This window comes from Humulus lupulus, chromosome 8 (assembly GCF_963169125.1).
Source record: "Humulus lupulus chromosome 8, drHumLupu1.1, whole genome shotgun sequence".
NCBI classification, from domain to species: Eukaryota; Viridiplantae; Streptophyta; class Magnoliopsida; order Rosales; family Cannabaceae; genus Humulus; species Humulus lupulus.
Window position 1 is genome coordinate 72,102,532 of NC_084800.1, and position 19,125 is coordinate 72,121,656.

Consider the following 19,125-nt stretch of genomic DNA (forward strand, 5'->3'; position numbering starts at 1 on the left):
TTAGTAAGCAAGTAGCGGTTTAGTCACAACGGGGCAAAATACCCGGCTGAGGGTGAGCCTAGGGGTATTTTGGTAATTTAGTACATTACCGGGATTTATCGGGTAATGGAAAATTACTTGAGTATTTGAGTGTAATGGATTTGATTGGGAAATTAGAGTGATATTTGAGATTGGTGGGAATCTTTGGAAAATACCAAAATGCCCTTGGTTTGGTAAAAGAGGCATTGGCTTGGATGATGGTAAATTGGTCATTTTGACCCTTGGACCGAGTTAAGTGGCCAGAGCATATCACTTTGGCTCATTCTACGTAATTTTGTCTCTCTCCATCTCTTTGTTTCTCCTCTCTTGGTCCTACTTTGAAGAACTTTGAGAAAGCTAAGCTAGGAAACTTTAGGGAGAAATCTTGTGTAATTGGAGTTCTTTTGCTGGGTTTAAAGGCTATTGAGAGACCAAGGAGAGCTAGGGGTTCGAAATTCTGCAGCTAAGGTAAGGGTTTGCTGAAGTGTTTATCATGTTCTTGGTGTTCTTTGGTTGTGGTGGGTTTTGAATCTTAGTTTTTATTTTTGGTGCTTTTGGTGTTGTTTAAAGATTGATTTGAAGTTAAGAATTGGTTTATAAACTAATTTAAAGGCTTGTGGTTGTCTGAATCATGAATTGGAGCTCTCGATTTCTCGTTTTGGTTAGAGAATGAGTTTTAGAACTCAAAGTGGGATTCTTGGCATTTCTGGTTTTCTGAGAGCTTTGAGGTTCTTTGTGAGCTCATGGGCACTTGGATAGCCATCTTGGGGGTCAAGGTGTTGTTAGGATTGAGTCAGGAGCTGGGTTTGGTGACCCTTGGGGGTCTTAGGTCGAAGGTTGTCGAGCTTAGATAAGAGGAACTGCAGAAAATGGAACCCAGAATTCTGGGTTCGCATTGTAGCGTCTGTTGGGGTTTTATGCCCTAATTAAAACTCAATTTCGTTGTAATCTCATTTTATTATCAATAAAAGAATAGAAATCATTTTCTTGACTTTGTCAATCATTTTTCTCACATATTTTATTTTGCATGATTATTTGTTTAATATAAACTTCTATTAAATCCCAAGCATATAGCTAATCATATTTATAGTGACGTAATCACAGTGAAATATAAATATGATTATATGTTCAAACATAAGTTAGTCCTAAGATTAGTCAGTGCATAGGATTTACACTGACTTGCCAATCTACGACATGATCTACTTACATACTGCAGTGTTATGTTCTTTCCAGAACATTAGCAAAGTACAAAAGATCGGATGTATTTGTTACATCGGACTGGACCGATATTGACAGTAGATAGGATAAGTAAACATACTGTTATTATCAATTCTAGTCATATCATATAGTTGACCATAAGTCAATTCAATCTCAATTATGAGTGGTTAGTATTCTAACTGATTGTATTATTTGAGTTCTTTGACTTGTTTGTTACTAGCTTACCCTACGGACTAGCCCATACTTACATCTTGGGAACTCGGTAGTATAATTGAGTGGGAGTGTTAATCATAGATATGAACATCTATAGCTTCTGATGAAGAAGTAAAACGATGGTTTCCTTTTAGCTTGGTTCAAGGTGCTAAATGATAGAGATCTCATTTCAGTAATTAATAATAGTTTACTAAAATATCATTTACAAGGAACTAAGTGTTTTAAGGATAAAATACAATGAGGGGTAAAGCAGTATTTTTAGTCTCATCTCATTGTAGACCGTCTATAGAGGATTGAGTGACAATTATGGTTCTAACAATGGATAATTAATAACGTATATATATTGGTTATAGAGCGTTCTATGAATTCAAGAGTGCAATTCTCAGTCTTTAGTAGAATCACGAGGAATTAATAAGTTAGTAAATTTATGATAACTTATTGGAGCTTGATTTCATAGGTCAATGGTCCTCACTGTACCTTGGATAAAATCATCTAGATATTCTCAATTAATTGATTTAATTATCAATTAGAATTATCAAAGTTGACCAGGTTAATTTTAGATAGTTTCACAGAGTTATGCAATTTAGAGAAGAAAAGAGATTTCAGAGCAGATTTATTAATTAAGACCAATTGGTGTCTAAATTAATAATGTTACACCCAGATTTCGAGCTATGTTAAATATGACCTCGAAAGTTGGATTCGCAAATAAGTGGACTCATAAAGTTGGAAACATGCTCCAGGATTGAATGTCGAGCCTGCAGGACATAGACGACCTCGAGTATGGTGACCTCGAAGTATTCATGATCTCGAAAGATAGCTCCGGGGACGCTCTCATCTTCAGGGACGATCTCAGATCAGGGGTCCTGAGCTTGACGCACATACGATCTCGAAAGCCATGTGGCCTCGGAAGATGTTTTTAGCTTGATAGATGACGGGAAACCTGGGAAGCTAAAGCCTTAGAGATACGTGATAACCACCTTGAATATCTACAAGTGTTATAAATACGAGATGTAATCCTCATTCATTATTGTAAATCCCCTAGAATCGTGGGATATTATTTGGTCAGTTATACATCTCCTAATCTTCAAGGGACGTTTCCTTTTATATCTGATTATAGGCATTTAAAGTCATTTATTTTATTTACACAAAAAGAGTAACTACCCAAAATATGTGGGATAGTATTCTGCAGCCTTCTCTATAAATAGAGAGGTTAAACACCATTGTAATGGATCGAAATTCTGATCCTTGAGAGAAAACTCTGGAGAATTCATTCCTAAAGAATTTTCAGAGATAATCTTGAGATTAATAACAGAGACTCATGGACTAGGCAGATTTAACTGCTGAACCACGTAAAAATCGTGTCTATATTGTTTTACTTCAATTGGCCATTATCAGTTATCGTTTATGTGCTCTTCTTTCACTGTTTGACGAAAAATGGCGTCAACAGTTTGGTGCTTTCATTAAGCATTCATCCCTGAGAAAATCATGGCCACAAACAATCAGAACACCCCTGATAAAAATTACCCAAGACGTCCTGGAAAACAACCAATGGAGAACCCGGATGTTGAAGAGAGAAGTGGGTCCTCTGATTCCCGGGAACCACCTCCTCCACCAAGAGATGAGGATATGTACTACAATCCTGAGCGGTACGTTCCTATTGTGGAACTTGAAAACCGGCAACTGAAGCAGCTGTTGGCAGAGGCCAACAAACGGAATGAGGAGTTGACAAGGATAGCCGCAGAGGTGCAGGTGGCTCAGCCCCCGCCTCCGCGCGAAAACCAAGTCTCTCCTCCAAGGGACGTACATGTTCCTCCCCGGAGGCCCCGCGGGCGTCCATGAAAGGATGCCGCCACAAGGAGGCCGACTCAACCTCTGGCACCAGCGGAGCCATCCGCTCCACCTATGCCCCAAAGGAGTACTCGAGCTCGGGCTCCGGCTAACCCGCCTGTAGAAGTGCCTGTAGGAGCTGAGAATAACCGAACCCCTGCAGAGGCTCGGACTCAGGTACCTGGGAGCGCACCGAATGAGACTGACCCATCTCGGGCAAATTCTGGACCCTCAAGACCGCAACAAGGGTGGCAGCCACCGTCGCCTATACGGTTCCCTCCGTCACCCATAAGATATCCTTCGCCCCCATGCAGAAACGCTCAACCTGTTCGAGATCAGGATCAAGGGCGTGCGGGGGAAAGACAAGGAAACAAAGAGACTTTCTAGGAGCGGAGAGGCGCTCCATCTGAGCGAAGTCAGACATCTCGGTCTCGCACTGCGGAGACGAGGCGACATGGAAAGAATCCATCGCGAAATAACCGAGCAATGAGTTTCACCAGTGATGAGTCCGGAGAGACCAGGTCCGTCAGTAAGCACGACCGAGGTCGTAAGAATACTGGAAGTCGCAAGAATCGTCCCGACCTGCGAAATCATCTGAATCAGAGTCGGGGGAATGGATATCAAACAAATCCGGACCTGAGAGATCGCTTGAATAAGCGTAGAGATCCCTTGTGAAGACGCGAGCCTGGAATCACTATCAATGACATTCAATTCCAGACAGCACCTCCTATTGACCCAGTCCAAAAAAGAATTGATCAGCTCGAAAGAGCCTTTAGGCTTTTAAAGAATGAACGGGGAAATGGTCGATACGAGGACTCTGATGAGGAGCTCGAGCCGTTTGCTCCCCATATTTCTGACACTCAATTTCCTCAAGGGTTTCAGATTCCTCATGTCCCTACGTTTGAAGGAAAGACCGGCCCGTGTAATCACCTGAGCACGTTCAACACGATCATGAGAGCCAGTAACGTGAGTTACGAGCTCAGGTGCATGTTGTTTCCAACATCATTGGCAGGTCCTGCCAAAAGTTGGTTTGAAAAGTACAAGAGACACTCGATAACCTCATGGGAGCAGTTGTCCAAAGACTTTAAGAACCAGTTCAGAGCAATGGTAGGGGTCAGACCAGAAGCATCCACCTTAACTAACGTCCGGCAGCAACCGGGCGAAACATTGAAGAGTTACTTGACAAGATTTAATCTGGAAGTAGCCCGAGCTCGGGATGTGGATGACAGTGGACACCTCATGGCTATCCGAGCTGGCGTATTACCGGGAAGTGCCCTTTGGGAAGACATGCAAGGGAAACCGGTGAGGTCAATGACCGAGTTTAACAGACGAGCGCAGAGGTTTGTCAATGTAGAGGAAGCGAGGTCGACGCTCAAAGCGACCTCCCAGTCCGAAACTACAACGATAAACATCAACTCTGCCTCAACCTCGGTGGACCCAACACCATCAAAGCCTGCCTCGGAGAACCCCTCCAAGAGGAAAAAGAACGAAGGAAGTAACCCCGAAGCTGAGGGAGGAAAGAAAAAGAAAGGGGAGAGGTATTTCTCCATGTATAAGGTATACACCGAGCTCAATGAGTCTCGAGAGAACATATACCTGGCTAATGAGAACCAGGTCCCCTTTAGGCGCCCTGACCCGATGAGAAATCAAAAATCCAAGAGGGATTCCAGTAAATATTGTCGGTTCCACAGAGACACCAGACATACAACCGATGAATGTCGACAACTGAAGGACGAGATCGAAGGGTTGATCTCGAGAGGTTACTTCCGGCAGTATGTCAAAAACCAGAGTACTAGTCAGGCGGTCGCGAGCCAGAGAGTAGCCGCGCCTCCGACCGCACAAAACAATAACTCCCGATCTTGGGAAGAGGACAGGCCCCCGCCAATTGATGGAGAGGATGTAATAACCATCTCGGGAGGGCCTCACCTCGCGGGAGGAGGTAGAAATGCTCAAAAGAGGTATGTTAACGAGTTGAAGACAGGGGACGGGTCTCCTTATGAACCCGAACCTAGGGTGCCAAAGAGCCAGAGAATTGAAACACAACCTATAACCTTCACCGAGGAAGACGCTTCCCATGTTCAATTCCCTCATCATGATCCACTGGTCATTACTCTTCAGTTGGCCAATAAAAGGGTTCACCGAGTTCTCATAGACAATGGGAGCTCGGTCAACATCCTTTACAAAGCAACCCTAGAAAAGATAGGACTCTCCCTTCGTGACCTGAAAGCGTGTGCAACTACTTTGTACGGCTTTTCAGGAGAAGGAACTGCCTGTATGGGATCTATTGAACTCCCCATAACCTTGGGAGACTATCCAGTCTCGGTGACCAAGATAATGGAGTTCGTAGTAGTAGACTTACCATCTGCCTACAATGTACTGCTCGGGAGGCCCGCCCTGGTCGGGCTGGGGGTAGTTTCATCAGTACGGCATCTAGCCCTTAAGTTCTCGACCCCCAGTGGAGTCGGGACATTAAAAGGAGACCAGTTGGCAGGGAGAGAATGCTATAGCATCTCCTTGAGGGGAAAGAAACAAACGAACGCTCAAGCACTCGTTATCATACAAAACAAAGACGGAACGGTCTTAGAGGTTGACGAAGAGATCGATCCTAGGATTGAGGAGAAGATTGACCTCGAACCTTTAGAGGAGCTCGAAGAAGTTCAGGTCGAAGAAGCTGATCCCTCAAAGAAGGTGAAGGTCGGAAAACACCTCCAAGACGAGGCCAAATAGCAATTAATCTGTTTTTTGAAGAAAAACCAGGATGTCTTCGCATGGTCGCATTCCGACATGGTGGGGATAAGCCCGAATGTAGCAAGCCACGCATTAAACATAGACAAAAGCTTTCCCCCAAAGCAACAAAAGCAAAGGCAGTTGGATGAGAACAGAAAGAAAGCACTGAAGGAGGAGGTTGACAGGTTAAAGGCAAACCATTTCATTAGGGATGCCTTTTACCCTGACTGGGTAGCCAATCCGGTGTTGGTCCCAAAGCCCAATGGGATGTGGAGAACCTGTATTGACTACTCAGATCTCAACAAAGCTTGCCCAAAAGATTGTTTTCCGTTGCCAAGGATTGACCAGCTCGTAGATGCCACGGCGGGGCACGACCTGATGTCGTTCATGGATGCCTATTCTTGATATAATCAGATTCCCATGCACGCCCCCGACCAAGAACATACGAGCTTCATCACAGATAAAGGGCTATATTGTTATAATGTCATGCCATTCGGGCTCAAGAATGCTGGAGCCACATATCAGTGGCTCGTAAACATGATGTTTTCAGAACAAATAGGGAACAACATGGAGGTTTATGTTGATGACATGCTTGTAAAGTCTCAACTCGACAAGAACCATGTTGATGACCTCGAAGAGTGCTTCGGCGTGCTCAGAAAGTATAACATGAAGCTAAATCCTCAGAAGTGCACTTTTGGGGTATCTTCAGGAAAATTTCTGGGCTTTATTGTGAACTCCCGTGGAATCGAGGCTAACCTCGACAAGATCAAGGCCCTGATTGATATGCCCTCGCCTCGAAAGCACAAAGATGTCCAAAGTCTGACTGGCAGGATGGCAGCCCTAAGCAGATTTATCTCGAAATCTACGGATCGTGGTCTTCCATTTTTCAACTTACTGAGAGGAGGTAAAAAATTTGAATGGACAGAGGAATGCGAGTTGGCCTTTCAGGAGCTCAAAAAACACCTTGCAGAACCATCCATCCTGTCAAAACCTGAAACGGGGGAAATACTGTACCTATACCTTTCAACTACCGAACACGCGATAAGTGTGGTGCTCGTCCGAGAAGAAGAGAGGGTGCAAAGACCCGTTTACTACATCAGTAAAAGATTACTGGGGGCAGAGTCAAGATATCCACTGATGGAGAAACTCGCGCTCAGTCTAATTCATTCATCCCATAAGCTCCGCCCCTACTTTCAGGCACATCCCATCCATGTGCTGACTGATCAGCCACTTAGACAAGTCCTATCTAAACCAGAGGCTTCTGGTCGACTTCTTAAATGGGCTGTTGAGCTCGGACAGTTCGAGATCACCTACCACCCGAGAATGACCATTAAGGCACAGGCGTTGGCAGACTTTATAGTGGAATGTACTGGTATAGCCGATGACGAGGTAATAACCACGGCCCACGAGCTGTGGAAACTTTACGTCGACGACTCGTCAAATGAAAATGGAGCGGGGGCAGGGGTCATTTTAGTTACCCCCGCGGGAAGCAGATTTCATTCTGCCCAAAGATTTGACTTCAAAGCATCGAATAATGAGGCCGAATACGAGGCTACTCGCGGGACTTCGTATAGCTAAGGAGCTCAAAGCTAAAGCTATACATTGCTACAGTGACTCACAGCTCGTGGTTAATCAAATCTTGGGTGAATATCAGGCTCGCGGCACGAGAATGGCAGCTTATTTGGAGAAGGCGAAATCCGCGCTAGAGTGTTTCGAATTCTTTACAATCGAACAGGTTCCCCGAGAGCAGAACTCGAATGCAGATGCCTTAGCTCGACTCGCCACGTCCACCGAAAACGAAGAGCTGAATGTTGTACCCGTAGAACACCTATCAGCACCTAGCATTAACGAGCCAGAAGAGGAAGATGTGTGTATGATCGAAACAGAGCCGACCTGGATGACCCCCATAGTTGATTATCTCGAAAACGGAGTTCTTCCAAAAGATCGGAGCAAAGCTCGAAAGTTGATGTATCAACTTCCCCGTTACACAATTTTGGATGGAAGGCTATACCGAAGGGGATATTCCATGCCGTTACTCAGATTCATAACCCCTCCCGAAGCTAAGAAAATCATTGAAGAAATTCATGAAGGGTTCTGCGGAGATCACACTGGAGGTCACAGCCTGTCCAAGAAGATCATACGCCAGGGATATTTCTGGCCAACCATTAAAGCAGATTCCTTTGAGTATGTGAAGAAGTGCGACAAATGCCAGAGATTCGCCACGATATCCCGAGCCCCACCATCCGAGCTGACCATGTTGACATCCCCATGGCCTTTCGCGGTATGGGGCATCGACCTCATAGGCTCTCTCCCGACTGGCAAAGGCGGAGTGAAATATGCTGTAGTCGCCGTGGATTACTTCACAAAATGGACGGAGGCTGAACCATTGGCCACTATAACCTCAAAGAAGATCCTCGATTTCGTTGTAAAAAGCATCGTGTGCCGATACGGAGTGCCGAGGAAGATCGTATCCGACAACGGAACCCAGTTCGATTGCGACCTATTCACCAATTTTTGTGCAAAGAACGGTATAATAAAGAGTTTTTCATCAGTGGCTCACCCTCAAGCGAATGGCCAGGTCGAAGCTGTGAACAAAACTCTCAAAAGTTCACTAAAGAAAAAGTTGGAGGAAGCAAAAGGACGGTGGCCCGAAGAATTGCCCCAAGTCCTTTGGGGATACAGGACCACGACTCGAACCTCAACAGGACATACCCCGTTCTCTCTAGCATACGGCTGCGAGGCAATGTTGCCCATAGAAGTCGAAATCCCAACGATCCGAACTCAGATCTATGACCAAAGTTCAAACCATACTCAGCTCGAGGAAACCTTAGACTTGATTGAAGAAAAAAGAGAAGAGGACCAGCTGAGAAATGCTGCCTACCAGCAACGAACTACCAGATATTTCAACAAGAGGGTTCGAGATCGAAAATTTGGAATGGGGGATCTGGTGTTAAGACGCGTATTCTTGGCAACTCGAGATCCGGCAGCTGGAGTGCTCGGGCCGAACTGGGAAGGACCATACCAGATAGAGTCAGTCATCTGACCTGGTGTGTACAAACTTGCGAGATTGGACGGGAGCCTAGTACCTCGAGCATGGAATGGCGAACACCTTAGACCTTACTATCAGTAGTGTAGGAAAAGTGTTGCCTATAACCATGAGTTTCTATTTGTGTTAGCTTATTTGTTTTTGAATGTCATCAAATAAAAGTTCCATTTCGTTCAAATATGTTATTTCTTTTCATTTTTGCAATCTCTCTTAATTTAATAACCTATGGTCACACTCATAGGATATTAAGGGGGCATCATTGGTACATATACCATCAGCTTAAAAAATAAAATAACATATACAAAAAATATATAAAGTATTTGGATGTAACCAAATACGCGAGCCTAGATAGTTCGGATATAACCGATTTATCAAAAACATAAAGTATTTGGATGTAACCAAATACGCGAGCCTAGATAGTTCAGATATAACCGATTTATCAAAAACATAAAGCATTTGGATGTAACCAAATACGCGAGCTAAGATAGTTCGGACATAACCGAATTACCAAAAATATATAAAGTACTTGGAAAGAACCAAATACGCGAGCCTAGATAGTTCGGATATAACCGATTTATCAAAAACATAAAGTATTTGGATGTAACCAAATACGCGAGCCTTGACAGTTCGGATATAACCGATTTATCAAAAACATAAAGCATTTGGATGTAACCAAATACGTGAGCTAAGATAGTTCGGACATAACCGAATTACCAAAAATATATAAAGTACTTGGAAAGAAACAAATACGCGAGCTGAGATAGTTCGGACATAACCGAATCATCAAAAAACAGAAAACGTTTGGAATTAACCAGATGTGCAAACTAAACAGGTTTGGAACAAACCAGCCAAAAAACTAATCGATGATAAGTAGGAACCTAAACCTACTTCGAGATAAGTCGAGATCGAGGCTGGAATATCTTAAAGAAAATAGTTTCGAACTCTTAACCTCGGGGAAAAGACTGAGGATGAGGAAAAGTGACTAAACAAAAAATATATAACCAAATCATTCACATTACATACCATATAAGTACTTTCGGGTTCATGGTTAAAGTAATACCCGACCTTGAAAAATAACGAGGTCGGAAGCGGATAATTTGAACAAACTGTGCATGAATGCATTGAGCTTCGAACCTAAACCCACAATATGTTTGTATGACTAAATAAACATAACTGATTCATCAATATAAAATGTGCCAAATATTTCGAGCCAAGAAATGTAAAGCATATATAAGTAATATTTAAAGAAATTGTATCAGCCCCGAGGGCATAAAATAAAATAATTACAGAAATAAGGGGACGAAGCCCCAATAAATGGTTTCCCTAAGATCAGAGTCAAGGAAGAGGAGTCTCCTTGGCCTTCTCAGCATCTGCAGCACCGGATTCCTCAGGATGAATAACATGGCTATCCTCCTGGGTTCCCTCCGAAATAGCGTCTCGAACAGCCTTTTCCTTCTCGAGCTGCTCGACCTTCTCCTTCTCGATCTGCTCAGCCTCTTCCTTCTCGAGCCGAGCGTTCCACCTTTCAAGAAGCGGCGCCTCGTGAGGACCTAAGAAGCTGGTGTCCAGATCTTCATTGTAGGCCCACATTCGGTACATAGCAGAGTCGACCGCTTGATCCTTCTTCTCTTTGTATTCAGCAAGGAGGCGAGTTTTTTCATCCTCTATGATCTCGAAGGTGGCAGCCTTGTCCTCTTCAAGCTTCTTGTTGGTCTCCTGAAGCTGGGTGATCTCCCTCTTATGCTCCTCGAGCACAACTTTCAGCTTCCCGAGCTCGGTGGCCATGTCTTCACGTTCCTTGGCTCCTGCCTCAAGCTTCGCATTCACTGCCTTCAGATCATCGCACGCTTTGAGCTGGAGATCCTTCGCTTCCTGAGCATGAGACTTGCTCGAGTGGACCTCGTTGTTCAGCTTATAGTTGAGCTGGGCAGTGAAGGCAAGAGCCTGAAAAAAGGAAAAAACCACCATTAGCTCCAGGTCAGTGTGATTATAAGCAGAAAAGGAGGGACTATAGAAGGATACTCACCGCGGTAGTATGCTCGATACTCTTCTCGTAGAGAAAAGTGCAGTATCGGGTGTCATTTAAGCACTTCCATTGGGGAGCTTCGAGACTGCCATAGCTCTGGCCGATCCGAGACATAACATCCGAGACCAGCGTAGATCCATGGGACCCAGCAGCATTATCAACCACAAATGCATCCATGTGGGTGGAGACTGATAGCTTCTGTGCTCGAGAAGCAGAAGGCCTTCTAGAAGGCGGACCTAAGGAGGACTGAATCGCCATGGGAGGTTGGGACTCAGCCATAGTGGAGGGACCGACCAGCGAGGTCGGCGCCACTACCGAGGCGATGACCTGCGAGGACGGCGCCGTTGTGGAAGCACCGACCTGGGAAGTCGCTGCAGCGATGGAGCTCGAAACCGGCGGAGCAAGGGGAGGTGTTTTCTTGGACCTCTTGGGGCCTTTGCCCAGCTGGTCATTCTTCTGCGGCCCCGCTCTAGGGCGCTTGCTCCTCTTGGCGCCGGCGCCGTCGATGATGTTGTCGAGGTCGGAGTCCATCTTGCCTGCACAAGTGACAACACATGAGTTAATAAAAGAGAAGCATACAAGTTGTTTCAGTATCACAGACATATAAAGTGATGATAGAAGAAACCTAACTGGAACTCTCCCCCGAGCTCAAACTTGGGGACCATGAAATTCCCCCGTCTTCAGAGGAGGCGGGGGGAGTGCCTTCCCTATATGTGGGCGATAACCTCGAAAGGTCCCTATAATCGTTGGTCCTATACTGAACGGCTATCCCGTTCCACATCTCGTCCGTGGTGTACATGGTGTCGTATTTCCCGAGCCCACTATCATACCTATGGACGCAGTCATCTACCCAACTCCATATGTAGAAGTGGTATCTATCCTGTGGACACGAGACTAACCTATTGGGCCTGTGTTTTAGTAAGGTCGGGGACCACATTCTCGAGGTAGGAAGGACTTTACCTTCATCCGAATTCGAGCTTGAAGCTTCATCATTAGCCTCATTCCCAGACAGCGGGCTCCTTGGGCGAACTGGAAGTGGCGGCCTCGTTTCTCTCCTCGGAGGAAGGGCGCCTGTGGGCAGTGGCACCTGCTCCCAGTGTTCGTATTTTTTATTGGACCAGTCAAAGGTGGACTGGCCCTCCTCCAAAAGCCCGCACTTGCAGAGCTTGTCCTCGTGTAAAAGGTATAGGAGAGACCTCCTGCCACAGGGGAGTTGGAGCAGGGTCTCTCTATGCTCCTTCATTGTATCGTCGGGGGTGGGACGCTGAAAATTGGCTGAAAGACAACATATTTCTACTAAGTACGGATCTAAGAGCTAAGGTCACGAGCACAGAAATAAAGATAACAAGAATACTTACGGTTCCGCCTGAACGAATAGTGTCAAGACGGGGACAGACCGTCTGTCCAGAAGAAGGCCCTTTTGAAATCGGGCGGATGATTAGGAAGATCTTCAAAGACCTTCTTCTCCTTGGGATAGCTCGAGAGGTAATAAAAGACATCCCCTCCCCGAGCTCGGGAAGGGTTACTTTTCAGACAAAAGAGATACAAGATCTCTTGAGGCGAAGGTCCTTTCCACCCCATCTCGTGGAATAAGGACCTCAGGGCAGACAGTACCCTGTAGGAGTTGGTGTTGAGTTGGAACGGGGCCAACCCAACGAAATCCGTGAAGTCCTTGAAAAAAGACTTCAAGGGCAACAGAGCTCCTGCCCTCATATGTTCCTGGCTCCAGGCCGCGTATTTCACACTGGCGTCACGACCCCCAGGGGCGAAGCAGCTTCGTTCATGCTTGGCCGGAGGTCGACATTTCAAGGAGCCTAACAGGCTGAGACCGTGGAAAGCCAGGATTTCAGTTATCTGGCTAGTTGTGGTAACCGAGCTCCAGTAGTGCTCGGCCTCGAACATTTCCCTCCCCGGCTGCGAGGAGGAAGGTTCCCCCATTAGTGAAAATTTGAGCTCTCCTGGATGGTATGCGACAGTAACCTTTAATGCAGGATCGAGAGGAATCGGCCTAGGTCCTGAATTGGATTCCGGATAGAGGGCCTCCCGAAGAACTCTCCTCTTCCCCTCTATGACCTCGTCAATCTGGTGGCGGTAGTGAGCTCGAATGTCCACTTGCTTGCGCGCAAGCTCGTATTCTCTTATCCGACGTTGATTACGGGCGAACATCGATTCTGGGCTCGGAGATTTTGGCTCGTAAGGGATTGCCAGCAACGACCCCCACCGTTTTTCTAGATTCTCTGACATCTAGCGAGAAAGAAAAAATGGTGAGGGCCATGCATGCAAGATTTCCGAGCTCGAACTTACGAGCTCGGGGTTTAGGAGAGAAACAAGCTAAATATTAAGACCCTAATTGAAGAGTCAGGGGCGTGCGTTCCACGAAAAAGAAAGGAGCGTGGATAATTTTTTGAAAATCCCAAAATCAAGGGAAAAGAAAGTGGCGGTTAACCAGGAAAGGCAACCTGGGTTTCGTGCATTTATCAAGGCCCATATTTTTAACCCGAAAACTTAGTGTACAAGAAACATCGCCTATAAATTTCAAAACCCAGAAAATAGGAACCTCACCCAAATATGAAAACTGGGTATAAACCAGTGATGTAAATCCAGTACGGAAGTCTAAAAAGCATAAGATTCTATCGGATCAAAACCTCCTATCGTATTATGCTAAAGATGTAAACTAGTATAAACACATACACAACAAGAACAACATGAATGAAAACTGGAAAAATGGAAAACAAAGATTGCTTACTTACACAACAATGGCGATTGCAGAGAGATTGTCAATTGAAGAAGAGGTTGCAAATAAGAACTCACGGACTCGAACAGACCGGGGTTTCTTTGTTTCTTTGGCCGAGAAAACATGCACATAATAGAAACGTTATGAGGAGGTCTCTGGTTTCTTTTTTTCTTCTTCTTCTTCTTTTCTTGCTTTTGTTAAACGAAGGTAAAAATGAAGACGAAGAGTAGGGTCTCGTATATATAGATGGAAAAAGGGGGATCAATCCGGGGTGTTGAATGAAATCCTTGCTAAATCGGACGGATGGGAATCAATGACAAGATGGCGCCGAAAAGGTGGCAGACGGATGATCGTGGGCCTGTTTCCAAGGTACTCAAGTACCGAAAATGAGCAATACCCAACTGACGCGTGTCCATTTTCGAAAGTGTGACGGTACAGTTCTCAAAGAAAGTAGTTCAAAAGTTTCCTTCTCTTAGGATTCGAACAAATACTTTTGAGGGGGCAAGATGTTACACCCAGATTTCGAGCTATGTTAAATATGACCTCGAAAGTTGGATTCGCAAATAAGTGGACTCATAAAGTTGGAAACATGCTCCAGGATTGAATGTCGAGCCTGCAGGACATATACGACCTCGAGTATGGTGACCTCGAAGTATTCATGATCTCGAAAGATAGCTCCGGGGACGCTCTCATCTTCGGGGACGATCTCGGATCAGGGGTCCCGAGCTTGACGCACATACGATCTCGAAAGCCATGTGGCCTCGGAAGATGTTTTTAGCTCGATAGATGACGGGAAACCTGGGAAGCTAAAGCCTTAGAGATACGTGATAACCACCTTGAATATCTACAAGTGTTATAAATACGAGATGTAATCCTCATTCATTATTGTAAATCCCCTAGAATCGTGGGATATTATTTGGTCAGTTATACGTCTCCTGATCTTCAGGGGACGTTTCCTTTTATATCTGATTATAGGCATTTAAAGTCATTTATTTTATTTACACAAAAAGAGTAACTACCCAAAATATGTGGGATAGTATTATGCAGCATTCTCTATAAATAGAGAGGTTAAGCACCATTGTAATGGACCGAAATTCTGATCCTTGAGAGAAAACTCTGGAGAATTCATTCCTAAAGAATTTTCAGAGATAGTCTTGAGATTAATAACAGAGACTCGTGGACTTGGCAGATTTAACTGCTGAACCACGTAAAAATCGTGTCTGTATTGTTTTACTTCAATTGGCCATTATCAGTTATCGTTTATGTGCTCTTCTTTCACTGTTTGACGAAAAACGACGTCAACAAATAAATAAGTATCAAGGTTCAAATTATAAAAAAAATAATTTGACAAAGGATTTAAATAATTAATCAATAGAAAATAATTCGAGCCTTGAATTTTAAGTCCAACTAGCTTATAATTAAATGGGAAATTTCACGGGCCTAAAGCCCATGATAATTTCGACTTAATGACTGATATTACCTATTATTTTATTCATGTTTTAATTAAATAAATGACTTAATTGAGCCTATAAAAGGAATGTTAAGTGAGAGTTGAAATCAGACAATCTGACAGATGAAAACAACATTAGAAAATCTATTCTTGATGCTCTAGGTTTTAGGTTCTCTCTACAGCAAAAGTCCATTTCTAAGCCTCTAAATTCTCTTCTCTTATTCTCTTTGCATCTATCTCATGTGTTGAGAATTGTCCACTCTAGTCTAGCTGATTCCAATGATACTTTGGAAGGTTGTGAAGAAAATTGAAGATCAGTTCAGTTTCTTGGTGATACTCTGTGACAGAAAAGATTCAAGGGTTAGAGAAATTGAAGAAATGACTAATACATTTCGTTGCGTATAATGTAAGTGTTCTTATCATTATCCCTATTTAAATTCAATTATAGAAACATGTTCTAGGTTGTCTTATATCAATTTGTTTAATATATGATTTATATGAAAATAAACAAGATCATGTATAAGTTTTCCCAACAGCGCCCCTGCCCTGGATTTGGGCACCCCTGCGCTATGCAGGGGAGGGCTTGGGGGCTCTATGTTTGGCTTGGGCGCCTCTGCTCTTGTGTTGGGCGCCCCTGCGCTATGCATGGGAAGTTCTGGGGCTCTCTGACTTGGTTGGGCTCCCCCCTATGCCAACTTCATTAAGCCCCATTTTTAGAGCTAGGGAAGAACTTGGGGGGCTCGGGGATGGTTCCACCACCCCGTTGGGTGGGATTGAAAGTCCCGAGAGCACGAGATTGGTCCCGGTGTTTGATTTTGGGATTGAATCTTAATGAGGATATTATTTATGGTTGTGACTAGGTTATCGCTAGTGCTCAGGGCAGGATCTTTCTTAAGGGTCGTTTTATCTATCTTGTGCTTGGACCAGAGGTAAGAATACTGCACCCAATACGTGATATATGTGATCAGGGCTTAGCGCGGTTGTTAAATATAGATATGAATAGGGCTCGGGCCCCTATGAATGTGCATGATTATGAGTATGCCTGTGATTGTTTGATTAAGCATGCTTGAATGCTCTATATCTAGATAATTGTTAAATGATGTATGCTTGTCTGCATTATCTGATTGAAAAGCATTGATTTATAAGTCTAGGGCGACAATAGAACGTTGAGCGCCGGTCGAAAGCATTGACTTATAAGTCAAGAGTGGAAATAGAGCGCAAAGCACATACCGATATTGTTAGGCCTAATCAGGAGCGTGGTATACACTTGACCGACCCTATGGTCGTTTGGAAATTAAAGCATCAGGTACATTGGGCCAGCTCTAAGGCTGGTTATACAGAGGATAGGGAAATGGGCCCCGGGGTGACTCTATAGTCCCATATCCTAGGGCAACGGGCCTCGGTGTGACTCTATAGTCATGTATTTAGGGCAACTGCCCCGGTGTGTGATGGACCCAAAACGGGTATTTTTTTAAAATTTCTACTCGCAAGTGCACGAATCGTACATGGAATATAGTGTTCGTGTAAGCACGAGATCGAACCCAAATGAGTTGTCTAAAATAAAAAAGAAAACTATTTTAAACCAAAATTACTAAATTCTAACATAGCTCCAAAGATTGATGAGTTTTAATGTTATGAACATAAAATAAAAAATTGAAAATAAAGCTATTTAAGAGAATAAAAATAAACCAATAATGATTTGAAAATAAGTGGTAAAAGGGAAGATTATTAAGATACTAGAATCCACAAAATGTAAGTTTAATAATATTTATTAGTATACTGATTCCCAAATTTTAGTGATAGTTAAAATAAATCAAACTATAATTTTCCAAATAGATATATAATTTTAAGCACAAATTACTTCCTAAAAAGATAGAATTTTTCTTCATTTTTCAAAAATTATAATTTCAAAGTATTTAATGTGAATCATTCTAATGAAACAAAAAAAAATCAAATAACATTATTTATAAGGCAAAACATAATATTTTTGTTCTAAGCATTGAATGTGTACAATTTAATAACACATTTTACACAAAGAATATTATGTTTTACAAAGTAAAGAACAAAGTGCATATTATCTAACAATCCAAAATATGAGATATTAAAGATGAAAGACATATATGAAGAAGAAAAATCCATAAACTTTGTTGCATTACAAAGGAAATCAACATACAACATAAATATTATCTAGTTACAAGTTGCTTCATCATGATCTTAATAATCTTATGAAAAAGATTAGAAGCACATAACTAGAGTAGAAATTACAAAATAAATGACATACATACTTGAAAATGCTCTTGAAAAACCCAAAATGGAAGAGAGAAAATGGTAGAAGAAGATGGTAACCCAAAAATTAAGCACCCCAAAAATGGTCTTGAAATCCCATATTTATAGCCAAAATGAGATTATTAAAATAATCAACTTAAATTAATTAAATAAAATAAATATGGTATGTAGAGGTAAATTATAGGGTGTAATGATGATGTTGTGGTGAAAATGTATAGAAAAATGGGTAAAAAGTTGGTATTTTGGACATAGGAGACAAGGGGACATTGGGTAATTTTATGGGCTCAAGAATGGTGGTGTACAGCTGGGCCAGGCGGCTGGCTGCTGGGTGGCTGAAGGGGGGCAGCAGGCGTTTGGGCCGAGTGGGCCTGGAGGACACTTGGGCTTCGGCTGGATTACATGCACGGCTTGGAGAGGGATGCGACTGGGTGCTTTGTTGGCACATGGAGCTGCTGGGTGACACCTGACTAAGGTCTTCGGTTGGAAGAGAAGGTGATGGAGTAAGGCACGGGTTGGTGTGCTTGGCGTGAGCTAGGGAGGCACCAGAGAAGAGGGCCAGGCGTTGGGCCTGGGAAATGGCCAGCGGGCCTGGTGGAGTGAATGCCATTTTCTTTGAAATTTGCCACTTTTTTCTTTCTTTTCTTTTACTTTTCAAAGCCCAAAAAAAATACAACTTACTCCCTACAAAATAAATATAAATTAAATCAAAATAAAATATTTTCAACTCTAAAATAAATCATATTAATTCATTGAAAATATTAATTAAAACTTAATTTAATTTAAACATTTAAGCTCAAAATTGCATCTTTTTACTCATAACTTAACAATATTAATTTTAAATAATTAAACTATAACATTTTACAATAATATAACTATAAAAATACACAAAAATCTATAAAATTAAAATAAACCTAATAAATTTAAAATTACTTAAAAACTTAATAAATCAATTAAAAACTCAAGAATTAAGCAACAATTAGCACATAAAAAGTGGTAAAATAACTCTATTTTGTAGAGTTATCAGTGTGACACTGTAGTCACTTATCTGAATAGAATACATGCATGAGTAGGGTTATTACTGTTAGGCATGCTTATTATGTGTAATGACCCAACTAATTCTAGACCTTGGACCATTAAAACTACTTATACATAGACACTATTCTTAATAAAACATACATACGAAATACTCATAACTTTATTAAAAACTGTAAAGCAAAGGTTAAATGCATAAAAATTTAGGGTAGGATATGGGTTCCCATTGTTTTGAAAATAAAACATATTTTAAATTGTAAATAAATTCGTTACAAGATCAAGTGCGGAAAAATACATATAAAGCATAATTGAAATGACTAAAAACAACTTCATCCTCGAACCGTTCACATAGTCCACCGAATCCATTCTCCCTCAATATACAATCCCAAGTCGCTAAGAATCTTTCCGTCGCCATAACTATTTTCCTGTGCATATAAAACAAAGGAATAAGCCTAATGCCCAGCAAAAAAAATCTACTATAAGCATGAAACATAAACATAAACATATAACATATAACTATAAACATGTATTGGGGTTTGCTAACTAAG

At 42.7% G+C, this 19,125-nt stretch overlaps 1 protein-coding gene across 1 annotated transcript in view; it reads right to left on the reverse strand.

Annotated features, from left to right (window-relative positions):
- The window catches only part of LOC133797764 (uncharacterized), a 40,037-nt gene that overhangs the window by 12,690 nt on the left and 8,222 nt on the right, over nucleotides 1-19,125 (reverse strand). The window lies entirely within an intron of this gene.